Genomic DNA, 15070 nt, shown 5'->3' on the forward strand with positions numbered 1-15070 from the left:
CTTGTCATTTCAATTGTTTTTACTAACATCAACAACATCATAGTAAAATAAAACTCATACAATCTCTTAAGAAAAATAAAGGTTATAAATAAAATTAGCATACCAACTAAGTCGGTAGGTGGCACTGGGACGATAGTACGATAGCACGACAATGGGAGGCGCCAAAAAATCTACGGTATTTTTTCTTAGTGTCTTTTACAGAATCTAATTAAGCTATACTAGTAACAAAATAGTAAAATAGAAATTGATCATACCATACCATACCCTATTCTTTCATTTTTTTTATTGACAACCACAACATCATAAACTAGAACCCATACATGGGAGAAGGATAAGGCGAGGGCGATGTCACTAGAGGTAAGAAGAAGAAGTCGAGAGAGGGTGAGGGTGGGGGACTAAGGGCAGCATCACCGCAGGAGGAGGAAGAGGCGAGCGGAAAGGGTGAGGGTGAGGGTAAGGGTGAGGGTGGTGGAGGAGGAGGGGGACCGTTGGAGAGAGTGAGGGTGGGGGCGGAGGAGGAGTGTTGGGATTGGCTCATATCTTATCAGTTAGTTGAATTTGATTTAAGGGGATTGTGATATTGGGTTAGAGGGATTCTATCTTATGGGTTTAGATAAGACTTCTCTTATAGGTTTAGATAAGACTTATCTTATAGGTTTAAATAAGACTCTATCTTATTTAATAGGTTTAGATAAGATGTTTAGATTATCTTATCTTGTAATACTAGTGTTAATAGTGTCCTATAAATAGATAAAGTCCCTAACCCCAATGTAAGTACTTCATAACACATTGAATGAAAGGAGCTATAGCTACTCTATAACTGCAGAGGTAGGCTCAATTGGCCGAACTGCGTTAACAAACGTTCTTGTCTCTTAATCGTTCTTGTTGTCTATTACTTCGTTGTGATCTATTGTAACTCTGAGCAATTCCACGGGGGTGCCTACGCTAACAATTGGTATCAGAATACTACGATGGCGTCGACAGGAACCAAATTCGAGGTTGACAAATTCAACGGGAAGGACAACTACGGATTGTGGAAACTTCGCGTCGAGGATTTGTTGGCGGCACAGGGATTGCAGAAGGCGTTCCGCGATGAGATACCGAGGGGAATGGAAGAGATCGATTGGAAGGAGATGAAGGCAAAGGCTGCGGGAGTGATTCGTTTGTGTGTTACAGACGAGATCGTGGTCCACATCCAGGATCAAAAAACTCCACAGGAGGTTTGGACTAAATTGGAGGCTAAATATCAGTCCAAGACCATGATGAGCAAATTGTTTGCTCAGCAAAAGCTGTACAGTCTGAAGATGCAGGAGGGAGCCAATTTGGAGAACCATCTCAACCAATTCAGTGGCATAATTGCTGATTGTGCCAGGCTGGGGGTGGAGATCACCGATGAGGCGCAAGCAGTTATCTTATTGTGTTCGTTACCGCATTCCTATGATCACTTGGTGACTACTCTTACTTACGGGAAAGACTCTATCAGCCTTGAATCCATCGTTACTACATTGCAGTCTCACTCGGAGAGATCCAACAATGTAGGGGAAGGAAGTTCAGGTGATGGATTGTTTGCTAAGGGAGGTCAAGATCGCGGAAGGAAGAAAGGTAAGTCTGCTGAGAAGAACGCCGAAAGGAAGAAGCGTAGCAAATCAAAGCAGAGGAAGAGCACAAAGTGTTTTAACTGCAAGCAGGTGGGCCATTGGAAGAACGAGTGCCCTAATTCTGCAAACGTCGTTCAGACTGATGATTCCGGCAGTGAAGCAGATTTGCTTTCAGTATCGACTGCAAAGGGCACAGAGACTTGGATTCTTGATTCTGGGTGTTCTTATCACATGACTCCGCACCGGGAGTGGTTCAGTTCGTTTCAGACGTGCAATTTTGGACTTGTGTATTTGGGTGATGACAAACCTTGTGACATCAAAGGCATCAGACAAGTCAAAGTTGCAATGGATCATGGTGGCTCGCGGGTGCTGAATAACGTGAGATATGTTCCAGAACTGAGTAAGAATCTGATTTCCTTGGGTACTCTTCATGCGAATGGGTATTCATTCCAGGGTGAAGGCGGGAAGGACATCTTAAAAGTCACTAAAGGTGCAATGACAGTGATGATTGGAAAGCGAACTGCAGGGAATATTTACCGCTTGTTGGGGAGCACCGTTGTAGGTGATGTTACATCAGTTGAGACTGACAATGATGCAACAAGGCTTTGGCATATGCGTCTGGGTCATCCTAGTGAGAAAGGGATGATGGCACTTCATGAGAGGAATCTTTTGAAGGGTGTTCGTAGTTGCAAATTAGATTTCTGCGAGTTTTGCGTGTTGGGCAAACAGTGTCGTGTTCGTTTCAAGACCGGGAAGCATGTTACGAAGGGGATCCTTGATTATGTTCATTCAGATGTGTGGGGGCCTAGTAAAGAGGTCTCTATTGGTGGATCCCGGTATTTTGTAACTTTTATTGATGATTTTTCTAGGAAAGTCTGGGTGTATTTCATGAAGCATAAATCTGAAGTCTTTGAGAAGTTCAGGTTGTGGAAGGCTGAGGTGGAAAATCAGACAGGGAGGAAAATCAAGTATCTGCGGTCAAACAACGGAACAGAATACACAAATGCAAAGTTCAAGAGGTTTTGTGAGGAACATGGTATCCAGAGGCATTATTCAGTCAAGAAAACACCACAGCAGAATGGTGTTGCTAAGAGGATGAATCGATCTCTCACGGAGAAGGCAAGGTGTCTTCGATTGCACACAGGACTTTCTAAAGGTTTTTGGGCTAAGGCAATGAGCATGGCTTGCTACTTATTCAATAGGTCTCCAAGAGCTTCATTAGATAAAAAGGTTGCTGATGAGGTGTGGACGGGTGAACCCATTAATTTAGAAAATTTGAGAATTTTTGTGTGTTCAGCTTATATGCATGTTTCCAGTGATGAGCGATCCAAATTGGATCCCAAATCCAAGAAGTGTACTTTTCTTGGCTACACCAAGGGGGTGAAGGGGTTCAGATTGTGGGATCCAACCTTGAAGAAGGCAGTTCATAGCAGAGATGTTGTATTTGATGAGCAGTCTATGTTGAAGAAGGTGGATTCAGAAAAAGGAGTCTACTTCAGAGGCTGAAACTTCCACTGCTGGGAAGATTCAGGTTGCAGTTAAGCCATTAACAGAGAGTCCAGTGCAGGTAGTACACGAGGAGCAATCCAGTTCAGGTTCTGATACTGAAACTGAAGGAGAACCAGTTGATTCAGGTGGAGCACATGAGTACAGTCTTGTGCGTGATAGAGAACCCCGTCAGATAAAACCTCCAGCCAGATATGGGTTTGAAGAGATGGCGGCTTATGCACTTCTTACTAGTTTTGGAGATCCGTCTACTTTCCGTGAGGCTATGTCTAGCCCAGCGAAGGAGAAGTGGATGGGTGCTATGGTGGAGGAGATGGATTCGTTGAAGAAGAATCAGATTTGGGACCTAGTTCAGCTTCCTAAAGGGAAGAGAGCCATTGGATGCAAGTGGGTGTACAAGAGGAAACCACCAGTACAAGAAAATGAAGGGGAAAAGTTCAAGGCTCGTTTGGTTGCAAAAGGGTATTCACAGCGGAAGGGGATTGATTATGATGAGATTTTCAGTCTAATTGTCAGACACACTTCAATCAGGGCAGTTTTGGCCTTTGTAGCATTCCGAGACATGCATTTAGAACAGATGGATGTGAAAACGGCGTTTTTCCATGGTAATCTAGACGAACAACTCTATATGCAGCAACCTGAAGACTTTGCTATTTCCGGTCAGGAGGGCTTGGTGTGTAGATTGAAGAGGTCTTTGTATGGTTTGAAACAGTCACCAAGGCAGTGGTACAAGCGTTTTGATTCATATATGCTGAGGATTGGCTACATGAGGTGTGAGTATGATTCTTGTGTCTATGTGAAGAGCCTTGATGATGGTTCTATTATTTTCTTGTTACTGTATGTGGATGATATGCTAATTGCTGCTAGTCATTTACGTGATGTGAATGATTTGAAGACCAATTTGGGTAGGGAGTTCGACATGAAAGACTTAAGAGCTGCTAAGAAGATTCTTGGGATGGAAATTCACAGAGATAGAGGAGCTAGAAAATTGTGGCTTTCTCAGAAAAGCTATGTTGAAGGGGTGTTAGCCAGATTCGGCATGAGCAAGGCAAGGGTTGTGAGTACTCCATTGACGAATCACTTTAGGCTCTCGGAGGAACAGTGTCCAAAGACAGCTGAGGAAGTCGAAGCGATGTTGAATATTCCCTATGCCAGTGCAGTTGGTTGCCTGATGTATGTTATGGTGTGCACTAGACCAGATTTGGCACAAGCTGTGAGCCAAGTTTGCAAGTTTATGTCTAAACCGGGGAAGCGTCATTGGGAAGCAGTCAAGTGGATACTCAGGTACTTGAAGGATACACCGGATCGTGGTTTGATGTTCAATGCTGAACAAGTTGATCCAAGAGTTGTAGGATATGTTGATTCCGACTATGCAGGTGATGTTGACAATAGAAGGTCTACAACTGGGTATATCTATACTCTAGCGGGTGGACCAATTTGCTGGAAGTCATCAGTTCAATCCATAGTGGCCATGTCTACAACTAAAGCTGAGTATATGGCTGTAGCGGAGGCAGCAAAGGAGGCATTGTGGCTTACAGGGCTAGTGAAGGAGCTGGGTGTTGTGCAAGGTGGAGTTAGGTTGCATTGTGATAGTCAGAGTGCCATTTTCTTGGCAAACAATCAGGTGTATCATGCCAGAACGAAGCATATTGATGTGAGGTTTCACAAGATCAGGGAGTTGCTTGCATCTGGGCAAATACGACTTGAGAAGGTTCATACTTCTAAGAATGCAGCTGACATGTTGACCAAGTCTGTCACTAGTGACAAATTCAAGCACTGCTTGGATTTGTTGCATGTTTCACAGTGTTAAGAAGGTGGGGAACACAATCCCGGAAATCATGATTCAGGAGCTGAGCAGTTGATCTTCACGAGGGTTCGAGAATTCGCCAAGGTGGAGATTGTTGGGATTGACTCATATCTTATCAGTTAGTTGAATTTGATTTAAGGGGATTGTGATATTGGGTTAGAGGGATTCTATCTTATGGGTTTAGATAAGACTTATCTTATAGGTTTAGATAAGTCTCTATCTTATTTAATAGGTTTAGATAAGATGTTTAGATTATCTTATCTTGTAATACTAGTGTTAGTAGTGTCCTATAAATAGATAAAGTCCCTAACCCCAATGTAAGTACTTCATAACACATTGAATGAAAGGAGCTATAGCTACTCTATAGCTGCAGAGGTAGGCTCAATTGGCCGAATTGCATTAACAAACGTTCTTCTCTCTTAATCGTTCTTGTTGTCTATTACTTCGTTGTGATCTATTGTAACTCTGAGCAATTCCACGGGGGTGCCTACGCTAACAAGGAGGAATAGTTTGACGATGAGGGAAGTGGAGGGAGAGAGTGAGTGAAAAGGTTTGACAAAGGAGCGAGAGAATATGGCTTATAAGGAAGATGTTGCACATAATAAATGAAAATTAGCTCCTCGGCACTGCAAAATGGGTCATACCATGTCAGATTAGTGTTAGTCACGACCATGGGCGGATTCACCGCCCGGCGAGCTCGGGCCTATGCCCGAGCTCCGGGGAAAAAAAAAAATTTTCTTTGGACCAAGTTATGTTTTGGACTAAAAAAACAAAGAAAAAAGGGCAAAATTTAAAGGTAAAGGCAAGGGGAAACGAGATGCAGCAGTGAGTGCCATGGTGGTAGTAGGAAGCTCGCAAACGAAATCTGTGCGTCCTTGCAGGCTTGCAGCAACACTGGTTAAGAAGAAGAAGAAGTAATATAAATATTGTGTCTTGGGAGCCGTTCTTTGACCTGAAGCATAAATTGTGTTTGTTATTTTTCTCTTATCATAAAAAAAGTCATATAGGAGTTATATTTGTCATGGAAAATGTTTTCTTCACACCTCATTTTGAGGTGGAAGGAGGTGGAGGAGGAGAGAGATAGGAAGAAAAGAAAAAGTAAGAGAGAGAAAGTATGAGATGTGATAGATGATAAGAGGAGAGAGGTAGAAACAAAAATAGGTGGAAATGAAGTGTTTAAAAGATGAGGTGTGTATATATCATTACTCTGTATATAGCTGTAACATGTTTTACTTTTGTGTCTACAGCTGTAAACCATTAAGGTAAGTAATGCTATTTTTTTAAAAAAAATTATCTTATTACTTTTAAATGAAAATAAAACGTGATGTATCCACTATCCTCTATTACTTCCCATTTCACTTGCTGGATAACTTATAATAAAAAAGCCAGTTTTAATCATAAAAAACGTGATGTATTGGTCATTTTTTTAGTATTTATATGTATATATGTATATAGTGTTAAACTATTAATTATATAAAATTACATGTTAAAAATTAAAATAGCGGTAATCCCGCTATAAGCTATTCCACTATCTCAATTTTGAGGTCGGCTACGACGTGTTGCAATCCGAGATTGACTATTATGTGAAGAAGGCGTTGAACCTGCTATGTATAGTGCGGCATTGTTTAGTGAATAGATCGATCTTAAGGTTTCAACTAAGTAAAACAACTTTTTAAAATGGACCTGCCAGTGACGGAGCCACGTATAGTGAACCGCAACCGCAATTTAAAATCATGGGTCAGACGTCAGGTGTGGACAGTTAGGCTTAGATTAGACTTAATTTTGCCCAGGCTCCACGATAATCCTGGTTCCGCCACTGGTCACGACCGACCCTAAGTTGAATGGTGAATGTAGGGTTGGCCACAAACCGTTGTTAATTATCAACGGGTTGACGCTACATTGACCGGTGATTTTAGCATCCTTCTAAATCAACAATAAATGTTAATTAGTCGACGCTAATCGACATTGGTCACTGCAAAACTAACATTAAGTGAGTTTATTTTTTTATGCTTTGTGTCAGTTGAGTTGATGATAACAAGCCAAAATTGACATGGAATCGTGGCCAACGCTGATTTTGAATGCTAAAACAGGCTTATTTTGTAGTGTCATTGTTCATCTAAGACTTGAGTTTTTCATTCATACTAACTTAAGCATCGGGGTTCCTTTGTAGGTACCTACCCGGCGATTGAGAGCATCCTATCGCTCAAATTCAGGAAAAATTACTAGTTTTAAGTAATTAATTTCTTGTATTGCAAGGTTATGTGAAACATGGTTTAGTTTTGAACAATTAAAAGATCACTGTTCCCTTATGTCATTTTCTTAAGCATTTACTTATTTCCACTTCCAGTAACTAAAAAACACAACTAGCTAGCCACATTATTCACGTATAGTGGCTTTGTCAATATATCTTTCAAAATCATTATCAATAAATCAAGTCACTAAATGTAAACAATGACATTCAAACGTTAGTTCATGTTCTGTGCTTAATTTAACTTCGTCATTTGTGCTTCTTTCTTTTTTTTCAAAGCAGAAAACAAGAATGACATTGAATATAAAAATATTTATGATAGAGAACAACCCTTTAAAATGGGTCAATACATAAGTCTAACATAGAAACCATAAATCAAAACTATTACAACCTTGTTTGGCCAACATATTATTGATTGTGTTCCCTAAACACATGAACAACATAAAACAACAAGCTATACTCATAAAAGAATATTAGATTTAAAAGCAACAAATTTTCATGAAACTATAATGAAGAAACGATAAAACCAGACTTTAAACCGCCCCTAGTAGGTTGGATATGGTTCTTGAGCACATTATCCAACTCTTTTATGAACCTCGCCATGGCTTTAGATGGTAAACACATTGGTGTAAGTAAACCTTCCTCACCTTTATCATTTTTAAAGGGAACGTTAAAGCTTGCTAAACTAGGTATTGGCCCAATTCCTCCCTTGGCAAGACCTCCATAAATAGCATTTCCCCACCCAAAGTTCACCTGTCTGAACCCAGCAAGCTTCAAATCTGACACAAGAAACGATTTTTCCATAGAGAAGTGTGGTCGTCCCTTAATGGCCATTAAATCTGCCAATGAATGCATATACTCCCTAGTGATATTTGCTTTTGCTTTCCTCACTAAATCTACTGCATATCCCAGTGGATTTTCACATAGCTTCCCAGCAGTGGTAATTGCGGGAGAAAATGCAAAAGCGTTGCCATAGTAACCAGTTGGTAATGGAGAGTCAAGCTTGGCACGTGCATTGACTATGCAGAGTATGTGAACCTCCTCATCACTGCTTGGTTGCAATGCTACTGTGCGGCAACGCCAAACAAATGCAGTGAGAACTTCAAAATTTGTGCAGCGAAGTTGGTGGGAAGGAAGGAAACTACGAATTGTAGCTAGCTCATTGGGACCAAAGAAGAAAGACTCGTGGACCATGTCATCTAGAGGGATGGAAATTTCCTTGTTGTAAGGTACCTGTTCGTCGTATTCAGGATGAGTGCATGTCACCCTTGGTGGGTTTCTTGCACTTAGAATCTCTCTACACCACACGGGGAGGATTGAAGGTTGGGGCATCCCACGAGCAATTAATTTCTCCTACGGCACTCAAAAATTGAACCAAACCAATGGCATCGCACATGGTGTGATTTAATCGGATAGCGAAAATGAAGCCACCGCACTTGAGGCGCGTTACTTGTATAAGCAGCAAGGGTGTGTTAAGCATTTCGTCAGATCCAGGAACTTCATACAGGAGCTCTTCCATGCATGGGAAGGGTGTCTGAAGATTATCACCAAATTCGTCAAGAGTGACATCTGCATCGGCCTCAATGAATAAAACACCCTCAGCGGTGCAATCCACCATGAGTTTCCTATCAGGCCCTTCCCTAAGCCTACCTGCAAAGGGATAGTAAAACACAAGTGTTTTGGCCAGTGCTTTTCTAATGGAATCAACAGGGTCCTTCCCTGCCATAGATGGATGGTAGCGATAGAACTGTGCCACTGGAATTTGAAAACGTAGACCATCTTGATCATCAATGTCTGAAAGAAGCTTCACCTCATGAGGTGTCGCTTCAGCTGGACCAACAAGCTCCGGCTCATGCCTCCGCACCGTAAACACCATATTAGATTTAGATGATGATGATGATGAGGCCGCAATTTATAACAATGGATTTATCGAACAAACAAGGATTCTAAAGGGAAATGAATTTCTTTCTGATCGACAATGGTTAGTTCTACTTGGTAGTGACTGTGGTGGGTGTTGCTACTACTACATTCGAACATATATATATTATGTGCTGTGCTGTGCTGCTGCTTAATCTAAGTATTTAACTTTGAAAACATAGTCAATATCAACCTGCTAGGAGGAGCCACGTGAACACTATGTGTTTTTTATTTTTGCTTTAGTCGCATGTGTTTTTGTTATAGACCATGGTTAATTAGTTTGTATATATTTTTTAGGGATAATCATTTAATTGGTCCCTGTGGTTGTGTGGCCGTCTGAAATTAGCCCCTCCCGTAAAATCTAAGTCCTCGCGTTTGAAAAGTGTGTGGAAATTAGTCCCTCCGGCGAGGACCTGCTACACACACTTTTTCAAACGCGAGGACTTAGATTTTACGGGAGGGACTAATTTCAGACGGCCACATAACCACAGGGACCAATTAGAGGATTAACCCTATTTTTTATTTGATTCATAGCACATTTTGTCAAATTATGTGTACATTTTTAACCTCATCTCTATCTGTCAGTTAGTGTTAGTACTTAGTATATATAATACTAATTAATAAGTGGAGTTATTTAATTAAAATAATGCAATATAAAAAAATATGATAGACGGCTGAAGGCTTCAATTTTAATTAAGGGACAGCTTTGGAGACATTTGAGGGGTATAATTCTGGATAGGGGGATTGGTGAAGTAGAGTTGATCTTGGTCCTTATTAGTTTGGGTTAGGTCTTTAGCTCTTTGAAAGGCTCTCTTTGATTTAAGAAATTAGTACTCTTTTTCCTTACTAGGTTTTTCCAAGGGGTTTTCCCTAGTAAGGTTTTAATGAGGCTTCTTTCTTAAGTTCTCCTTCCATTGAGTGGGTGGGGTTTTTCAGTTGTTCATGGACCTTGTGCTACTTTTCCATGGTTTTCTTTTGTTGTAAGTTCTTTGCTTTTTCCTATTCTTTCTCTTTTGTATTGGGTTGAAGTACTCCTTGTACTTTTCTTAATATAATTTCTTTGCTTATCAAAAAAAACTTATGGGTTGGTTTTAATACTGATCCCTATCAATCCGTATTATTATATTATCAGTGAGTGGAGTTTTTATTTTGACCAAAGTGAGTGGAGTTATTATAGGTACAATACAATATTATGATTTATTTTTATTTTAGCTTAATAGCTCTTTTGGTCCCTAACTTATCACAATTTTGCACTTTTGGTCCATTTAGGAAAAAATTAGTAAAATTAGTCCCTCATATTTACATATTTTTGCAGTTTTAGTCTAAATAGAGATCATTTTTGCAAACAAATAAGCAATGTGGAGGACCAAAAGTGCTAATTTTTTTATTGGGGACCAAAAATGAAAAGCTGTGATAAGTGAGGGACAAAAAAGCTATTAAACCTTTTATTTTTGTCACAAACGTTTGTTAGACCACGTAAGTTGGTCCCTCTTGCACATGTTTACTTATCTCGTACAAAAACTAACTAGTCAAACATTATGAGCTAGAGCAAAATTTTAATCAACTTATGTGTATAATTTTTTAAGAGAGAATAGTTGATGTATTATTAGTGTACTTTTTTTTACAGATAATATATACGATTAAGATTTGAGAGAGGTATGGAACAATAAAAATCACACCATATTAATTGCTGTAAGATCAAGTTTTGCTCTAGTAGTACAACTCTATGTTTTGATGATTACAAGTTAACCTTTTGATATGAACAATTGTGGTACTCTAACGTGTTTTTCTGAGTGCGCTATTTACAGGCTCTGACCTCAATTAAATCCCACACAAATCAGAAGCACTATGCTTAAAGAGTGACCCAAGCAACGCTTTCGCAGTGACCATGTTCAGTATGAACAGTGGAAAAGCTTCAGAAGTTCTGAAGTTACACAAACTCTGATGTGGACTCAGTCACTAGAAGTTCTGAAGATCCATAAAGTCTGATAACCAAGAAACACTGAAGGTTCAGATGTTCTGATGGTGTAGAAGACTCTGAAGATCCAGAAGCTGAATAGTGGAAATTCTGATGTCCAGAAGCAAGATACTCTGAAGACCATGTACTTCCCTCTGAGTTCAGAATCAGAAGATACAATGGTCAGAGGATCTAGGCTTTCCCTCTGACTCTGATCAACCGGCTTCACAAGTTCCAACATGAAGCTTTCTCCTGATCAGAAGTCTCCTAGGTTTAAAGGTCAAGTCACTTTCAAAGTACAAAAGCAACTGTACCATCCTGACGACCTACCTAACGCTCTCAGCCACAGCAGAAGCTGGAATTTCCAGAACTGCCCTCCAACGGTAGCATTTTCCATGCAACGTTCAACCCTAATCCTTGGAGTATAAAAAAAAGGGCTGAAGACTGAAAGAAGCGGCTAGAAGCATTCACATACGCGCAAGAAAAATTCAAATTCTTCTAAGCTTTCTTTCATCTGAAATTCATTGAGTTTACTATTAGCTTTTTAGAAGCAAATCTCTTGTAAACAATTCTTTGATAAACAGTTTGTTTAGTTCCTTTAGGAGATCAAGGTTGATCGGATCCTAGAGAAGACTAAGAGAGTGAATCTTAGTGTGAGCTAAGTCAGTGTAATTGTTAGTCACTTGTAGGTTTCAAGTGCAGTTGTAACTCTTACCTGATTAGTGGATTGCCTTCATTCTAAGAAGGAAGAAATCACCTTAACGGGTGGACTGGAGGAGCTTGAGTGATTTATCAAGTGAACCAGGATAAAATCCTCGTGTGCTTTTCTATCTCTTATCTTTAGCACTTAAGTTCTCGAAAGATTTGTCAAATTCTTTAAGGTGGAAGCTTTATCTTGAAAACGCTATTCAAACCCCCCCTTTCTACCGTTTTTCATACCTTCAATTGGTATCAGAGCGCAAGTTCTGATTACCACACCTAACAGTGTTCAGTGATCCGGGCCGGTGTGAAAAACAATGGCTGCCACCACCAGTGAAACTCAAAGAGATGGTTACAATGCAAAGCCTCCTATGTTCGACGGTCAAAGGTTCGAATATTGGAAAGATAGACTGGAAAGTTTCTTTCTGGGTTTCGATGCAGATCTCTGGGATATTATTGTGGATGGCTACGAGCGTCCAGTTGATGCAGATGGCAAGAAGATCCCAAGGTCAGAGATGACTGCAGATCAAAAGAAGCTGTACTCACAACATCACAAAGCAAGAGCAATTCTTCTAAGTGCTATTTCTTATGAAGAGTACCAGAAGATTACAGATCGTGAGTTTGCAAAAGACATTTTTGAATCTCTGAAGATGTCTCATGAAGGAAACAAGAAAGTCAAAGAATCAAAGGCATTGTCTTTGATCCAAAAATATGAATCCTTCATCATGGAGCCAAATGAGTCCATTGAAGAAATGTTCTCCAGATTTCAGTTGCTTGTGGCTGGCATAAGACCTCTCAACAAGAGCTATACAACAAAAGATCATGTCATAAGGGTTCTCAGGAGTCTTCCTGAAAGCTGGATGCCTTTAGTGACTTCAATAGAGCTCACGAGAGATGTTGAGAATATGAGTTTAGAAGAACGATGTTGAGAATATGAGTTTAGAAGAACTCATCAGCATTTTGAAATGCCATGAGCTGAAGCGCTCTGAGATGCAAGATCTGAGGAAAAAGTCTATAGCCTTGAAATCCAAATCTGAAAAGGCTAAGGCTGAGAAGTCAAAAGCTCTTCAAGCTGAAGAAGAAGAATCTGAAGAAGCATCAGAAGATTCTGATGAAGATGAGCTGACTCTGATCTCCAAGAGACTCAACCGAATCTGGAAGCACAGGCAGAGCAAATACAAAGGTTCTGGAAAGGCAAAAGGAAAGTCTGAATCCTCAGGCCAGAAGAAGTCATCAATTAAGGAAGTCACATGCTTTGAGTGCAAAGAATCAGGGCACTACAAAAGTGACTGTCCAAAGTTGAAGAAGGACAAGAAGCCAAAGAAGCACTTCAAGACAAAGAAGAGTCTGATGGTGACATTTGATGAATCAGATTCAGAGGATGTTAACTCTGATGGTGAAGTCCAAGGACTCATGGCTATTGTCAAAGACAAAGGAGCAGAGTCAAAGGAAGCTGTTAACTCTGACTCAGAATCAGAAGGAGATCCTAACTCAGACGATGAAAATGAGGTATTCGCTTCTTTCTCTACCTCTGAACTGAAACATGCCTTGTCTGTATCATGGATAAGTATAACTCTTTATTGTCTAAACATAAGAAGCTGAAAAAGGACTTATCTGCTGTTTCCAAGACTCCTTCTGAACATGAGAAAATTATCTCTGATTTGAAAAATGATAATCATGCTTTGATCAATTCTAACTCTGTGCTTAAGAACCAGATTGTTAAGTTAGAAGAAATAGTTGGGTGTGATGCCTCTGATTGTAGAAATGAATCTAAGTATGAAAAGTCTTTTCAAAGATTCCTGGCTAAAAGCGTAGATAGAAGCTTGATGGCTTCAATGATCTATGGCGTAAGCAGAAATGGAATGCATGACATTGGCTATTCTAAACCAATTAGAAATGAGCCCTCTGTGTCTAATGCTAAATCCTTGTATGAATGCTTTGTTCCCTCTGGTACCATATTGCCTCATCCTCTACTTGCTAAAGTTGCTAAAAACCCTCTTAAAAAGGGATCCTTCTCTATGTCTAAATATCATGCAAATATTCCTTTAAAATATCATGTTGAGACACCCAAGGTGATCAGAACCTCTGGGGTAACTAACAAGAAAGGACACAGAAAGTGGGTACCTAAGGACAAGATTATCTATGTTGCAGATATCCTTGATAGCTCCACTGAAACACCAATCATGGTATCTGGACAGTGGATGCTCGCGTCACATGACGGGAGAAAGGCGTATGTTCAAAGAGCTAAAACTTAAGCCTGGAGGCGAAGTTGGCTTTGGAGGAAATGAAAAGGGTAAAATTGTTGGTACTGGTACTATTTGTGTAGATAGTAGTCCATGCATTGATAATGTGTTATTGGTAGACGGCTTAACACATAACTTATTGTCTATAAGTCAACTAGCTGACAAGGGTTATGATGTTATATTCAATCAAAAGTCCTGCCGGGCTGTAAGTCAGATCGATGGCTCTGTTCTTATTAACAGCAAGAGGAAGAACAACATTTATAAGATCAGATTATCTGAGTTGGAGGCTCAGAATGTGAAGTGCCTTCTGTCTGTTAATGAAGAGCAGTGGGTATGGCATAGACGGTTAGGGCATGCCAGTATGAGAAAGATTTCTCAGCTGAGCAAGCTAAACCTTGTCAGGGGCTTACCCAATCTGAAGTTCGCTTCAGACGCTCTTTGTGAAGCATGTTAGAAAGGCAAATTCACAAAAGTCCCTTTCAAGGCAAAGAATGTTGTCTCAACCTCAAGGCCGTTGGAACTTCTGCATATCGACCTTTTTGGACCAGTGAAAACTGAGTCTATAGGTGGCAAGAGATATGGGATGGTTATCGTTGATGACTATAGCCGCTGGACATGGGTAAAGTTTCTAACCCACAAGGATGAGTCTCATGCTGTGTTCTCTACCTTCATAGCCCAAGTGCAAAACGAGAAGGCTTGTAGGATTGTGCGTGTCAGAAGTGACCATGGTGGAGAGTTTGAGAATGACAAGTTTGAGAGTCTGTTTGATTCCTATGGAATTGCACATGATTTCTCTTGTCCCAGAACTCCTCAACAAAATGGTGTTGTTGAGAGGAAGAACAGAACTCTTCAGGAGATGGCTAGAACCATGCTCCAAGAAACTGGCATGGCTAAGCACTTTTGGGCAGAGGCAGTAAATACAGCATGTTACATTCAGAACAGAATCTCTGTGAGACCAATTCTGAATAAGACTCCCTATGAATTGTGGAAGAACATAAAACCCAACATTTCTTATTTTCATCCTTTTGGTTGTGTGTGCTATGTTCTTAATACTAAGGATAGATTGCATAAATTTGATGCTAAGTCTTCTAAATG

At 40.2% G+C, this 15070-nt stretch overlaps 1 pseudogene; it reads right to left on the minus strand.

Annotated features, from left to right (window-relative positions):
• Nucleotides 1-7491: 7491 nt before the first annotated feature.
• Nucleotides 7492-9152, minus strand: LOC130732309 (benzyl alcohol O-benzoyltransferase-like; annotated as a pseudogene).
• Between the last annotated feature and the right edge of the window lie 5918 nt (nucleotides 9153-15070).

Source organism: Lotus japonicus, chromosome 1 (genome assembly GCF_012489685.1).
Source record: "Lotus japonicus ecotype B-129 chromosome 1, LjGifu_v1.2".
Taxonomy (NCBI): Eukaryota; Viridiplantae; Streptophyta; class Magnoliopsida; order Fabales; family Fabaceae; genus Lotus; species Lotus japonicus.